We start from the raw sequence: 5,138 nt of genomic DNA, 5'->3' as shown, positions 1-5,138 counted from the left end.
CCCTTCTGCCCTTCATCCATCCCAATCCTTAAGCTCTGTGCTAAATGACAAAAGCTTAATAATGGCTGAAGAGTGAACAAAAAAACTGCACAATGAAACAAGAAGATAAGCAAATAACCATGCAAGGTTACCTCCCGTGGCCTCAGTAATGCCTCACCTGTTTCGGCTGAGAAAGGACTAAGGCAGAAGCTGAGCACCGACAACTCCACAATAACGCTCTGAGTCTTGCTAAGGTGTGAGCAATGAAAACAAAAGGTCTTGAAATGAAAACAGCTCAGTCACCTTAGAACTACGCAGTGCTACAACTTCTTCTACACTGTTAGACATCGCCCAACAGGAACGCTCGCTAAGTTATGTCCAGCTTTTTCTTCCGCAGATCGTGCGATAACCCACCAGAGTGGACACCTACAGACCAACCCAACCAGAGAAGCTTCTCTTTCTCCTTCGTGTGCTTGTTCATGGGGGCCGAGTGTTCGCAGGAAACCCTCAGAAAGTGAGGTATGAAAATGCAGCCCTCAGAGTCTAGCGCAGCTTGGCTTTGACCTCTGAAACGGTGGCTCTTACAGCAGACTTAACCAGGTCGGTCTCTCTCCCCCTTTCAAACCTTTTATCTGTACCCGTAGAGAGAAGGCAAATGCCCAGTTTTGCTGCCCCGTTGGTTTTTAAGTGTGAATGAAGTGAAGCAACAGGCTGGGAAGCAGAAACAGAAAAGTGAGCGACCGTGAGCGGAGGCGATACAGGCGCTGATTGCAACCAGGCTCTCCATCTGAATGAAAAAACAACTCCCACCCCCAAGGAGATATTTTAAAAGCTGAGAGCTAAAAACTTAAGTACAAAGGCTTTTGTGTTTTTATTGACATTGTAAGAAACAATTTTTTTCTTTGTTACAAAAGAGCTAAGTGGTTCTGAAAGCAGAAGTACACTTTGTATGTACACAGTGCTACAGACCCTTCAGATCAACCTAAGGCTCGAGAATCATCAGATCATAACTGCAGGTTTATCAAATGAAGACCACTAAGGCCCATTACAGCCGAACACTACTCCTATCGTACGTAAATGTATTTACACATTCTTTTTTTTAAAAAAAAAAAGGATTACGAGCTTTATAAAAAAAAATTAAAAAATAAAAACCAACACATTTTTATCTTACACATCTGCAGAACTGACAACAGTAACTGTTCCATAGGAGACATTCCACCAATCCAAGGACAATAACACGTGAATACCAGAGGTTTTACAAGACGTTTCAGACACTATTAACTGTGGCATGTGCTATTAACTGAATGGCGAATACAACCTCATCGGGAAAATCTGGCAACACATCTTGGTCCCTCTCTTTTACAGGATCAACACAAAATAAGGCACATACATTGAGAGAACATAACCACTGCTGTTCAGAAGGACGAGCCACTGCGCCACAGGCGTGGGCCAGCTGACCGGCAGTTTCATCGAGGGGTGTGGGGGAGCAATGACTGGAAGCGAGCGAGCCAACCAGCCAGCATCTCAACACACGGACCATCTGGGACCACTCCTCCAGGAGGGAGTAACATCATCGGCCGTGTGGACCTACAGGGCCATCGTACTCGCCAGCGTGATGGAAGCCCTCTGACTTCTCTGCAAAACACCTTCCCTCCACCTGGGTGCACCTGACGGACAAACCTCACTGGTGACTCCCACTTCACGGAAAGTAAAACTGCCTGGAGAAGTCCACATGCTCAACGCAGGCTGAGCGAGGCAGATGCGCCCAAGGCCTATCCCACAGAACCATTAAAAGAACAGGTGATTTAGACTCAGGCTGCAATGCTTTAAAAATAGAAAATTCACACTATTTTCTGTATTTTCTAGCACTCTAGGCTGACTGCTGGGTTTCCAATGGCTATGGCAATGCCAGCTGATGCGCTGGACACACAAAAGCAAGTTTTGGCTCTTTAACTGGAAGAGCAGGAGTACAGGGGTGCCAGTAAACACACGAGCAATGTTGGTGGGACTCTCCCCAGAGCGCCACACATTGAGAAGGAGGTTGACAAGTGAAAGCTGGTGTCCAGCTCAGCAGACAGTTCGGCTCAGAGAGTCCAGTCTACCTTATCAAAGCAAAACCAAAATCCAAGGCTGCTGGGCTATGATGTATTCCTACCCTCACAGGTGCCAAACCAGGCTCCTTTGCATAAACCAGAAGATACTAGAAGCTGAAAAGTGACACGTGAGCGTAAGTGGCACATGCACTTAACGCTGAAAACGATAAACCATTTGCACAAATTCCCCGTGGACGTGGTGGAATCTCTGGTTCTTCAACCTCACCAAATCAAAATGGGATGCCTTTCTGGAGCATGCAGTTTTGGCCAAGATACACTGTTGGCCCAAGACAGGGGTAAATGAGTGACGAAGGTTTGTCAAACCCAGGAAGGCAAATTAGCTCCTCAAATAGTCTCTTTTAGCCTTGAGCAATATGAATGGCTCCTTCTAAGCTCTGATGGATCACATCTGTTAATAGCTTCCCAGCTTCAATTGGACCAGCAAATACAACCATGAACTGGAAAATTGAGTTTAAAAAAATAGTTCGGTTGGCTGTTTTTTTTAAATGTATTTGCTCTATAACAATAAAAGGCTTCTCTCCCAAGCCACCTACTCCCAAGCTGGTCATAAGTCTCCCCGTTGAAATTGTTTATAAACATATAATTGACGGCTTAATAAACAGCCAGTGATTGGTTACCGAGAACCATCTGAAACACGTCCAGCACAGCCCTTCCTCATGCCTACGCTGCTGTTTCTCCACAGGGGAGTGAGCTGTGGGATAGTGCTGCAATGTCCAGCATGACTACCAAAGCATCCCTCCTGCCCCGGTGACCTGTGCAGGAGGGGCTGGAGCATCCCTCCTCACCCCGGCAGCCAGGCAGGGTCAAGGGCTGTGCCCAGGCAGCGGGACTCTACAGGGCTGCGTCTAGGCGATGAGAGTGCAACAGGGAGCAGCTCTGCCACATTGCAACAGCAAACCAACCATTTGCCATGGTGAGCTGTGCCCGATTCCCCGTGCAGCCCAGAGACCGCTGCAGGAGGGCTGTGAGAGCTGGTCATGGGCAGGAAAGGCGGGAGGGGAACAGGCAAAGGGCAAAGAGCAGGGTGGGGGAAGATGTGTGCGGGAGACAGAGGAAGGAAGAACGCTTGCTGAAGATACGGAGAGAGACAGGAGCTGGATGGTGATGGAAGCTGCAGGATATTTACATTTGTCTTCATTTCTGACATTCCAGCTCACAGTGCAGAACACTTGGTACTTGCTGTGATAAGCCTAAATACAGCCCAGCACCAGATTCCTATGATGTTTTCCTACTGATTTACAGCTTCTTCCTGTGATTCTAACAGCTGTTAATAGATCAATATTATCCAACAGCTTCACTAAGGTTGTATTCCTACACTCCTCTCAAATGCCATGCCCTGAATCAGCTGGCAGTTCACCCAGTAACAAGACAGAGTGTTACGACCTCCTAGCCTACAGAAATCACCTTTTGGTGCTACTCTTAATTTTGAATGGGCTAAAGCTTATCTCTATTTCAAAACTGAGCACACTCGCCCTTCTCACTGTATGTCTCTAACACCAGCTCCTCACAGATACCAAACCCGTGACTGCAAGTGCCTGCACCATTTACGTCCTGTAGCAGCGTTTTACCCTGGGGATTGAAGTGAGAAGTTTGCAAGGGCTGGACTTGCCAAAGTGGGTGAACTGGTCTTGGTCTTCAACATTGGTCTTGTAACTGTTCTCCATTCCAACCTGTTTACCTAGGAGCACTGTGTGCTCAGGGATGCAGACAGGGTGCCCACCACAGCAAAAAAACATGCGGGAAGAGCTGGTGCTCGTCTCTCTTCTGCCAGTGAGTTTCTTCGCAACCACAGTGCATCAGTTCCAAGTTTTGCTGGTGAAACTGAGCCTTGGGCATTGACCCACTGGTTTGCTTTGAAATGAAATGCATGTTGGTGTCACCAAGAGAGAGGCTGGGTTGGACTTTTTTTTGAATTTTAATTAGTTACCAGGCATACTTGTTGTTCCACTTACTTCTTTGCTATTTTTAATGCCAGTTTAAATTTAATTTTCTAAAGCCTGGATACAGCGGAAAAACATGTAAGATTATCAGACTGCTTGCAATTGTTTTGATTTATTTGGCTAGTCTGAGGACACGAACTGGCCATTCGTTTTCTACTTGTTTTACATGCCATGACCATGATGCTTTTGAAGCCGTAACTGTGTGTTATGTCAGTGGGCACTTACTTATTTTAAAACACATGATCCATCCGTGAAGCTGGATGTGCTAAAAGGGATTTCCAAGACAGTTCTCCCAGCAAAGGAATTGTCACTGAAAATAAGAACCAGTGGGTCACCAAATTACACCTCCACAATTTACATTTAAAAAGCAAAAGTCCTCAGTGGGGAATACTGCAGTTTTGTGATTTCACTGTATGAAACATTCCATAAGACCCTGACGGTCTCTCCACAATGTGGTCTGCAACGAAGGGATTACAGACTACCCAAATCACCAAACCTGCTCGTAATTTTACTATCCAGTCATTTAAAAAAGAAGGCTGAAAACCAGAATACCAAATACGGCAAAAGGTGAGAGTTGGACTAAGAACAGCTTTCTGGTCCTCTCCTTCCTCCGAAACAGACTAAACATGACACAACCTCAGTAGCGTTACATGCGGCAGTGAAGCTATCTCTCAGTTTACAAAAACCTTACACATTTGCTAGGGATCAAAGAGGTGATGGTTTTACATTTCTAATTTGCCTGAATCTCCTAATTTCTTGTGCGCCATGACTCTGGAACTACAGCCTAGAGTACCACGGCAGTGCATTTCTAAACCGGTTGTCCGCCTCAGTGCGATGTATCCAACGCATCCAGAGAGGAATCCATCACTGTACGCTCACTTCACATCGTGGCTGGTTATTTTGTGCCTATATGTTTAGGGGAAAAGTTGCAACAGTTTTACAAGGCCTAGTTTCTTTTGAGCAACAAAAAATTGCAAAGTCATTTCATCAGACCTTTCTTTAAAAAAAAAAAAAACAAACAAAACCAAAGCCAAAACAAAACAAAAACATGCACTTCACACGTTTACATTGGTTTACAATTAAAAAAAAAAAGAAAAAGGAAGCA

Source organism: Buceros rhinoceros, unplaced genomic scaffold, assembly GCF_000710305.1.
Source record: "Buceros rhinoceros silvestris isolate BGI_N320 unplaced genomic scaffold, ASM71030v1 scaffold3336, whole genome shotgun sequence".
Lineage (NCBI taxonomy): Eukaryota > Metazoa > Chordata > Aves > Bucerotiformes > Bucerotidae > Buceros > Buceros rhinoceros.
Note: the sequence above shows the minus strand (reverse complement) of the source record.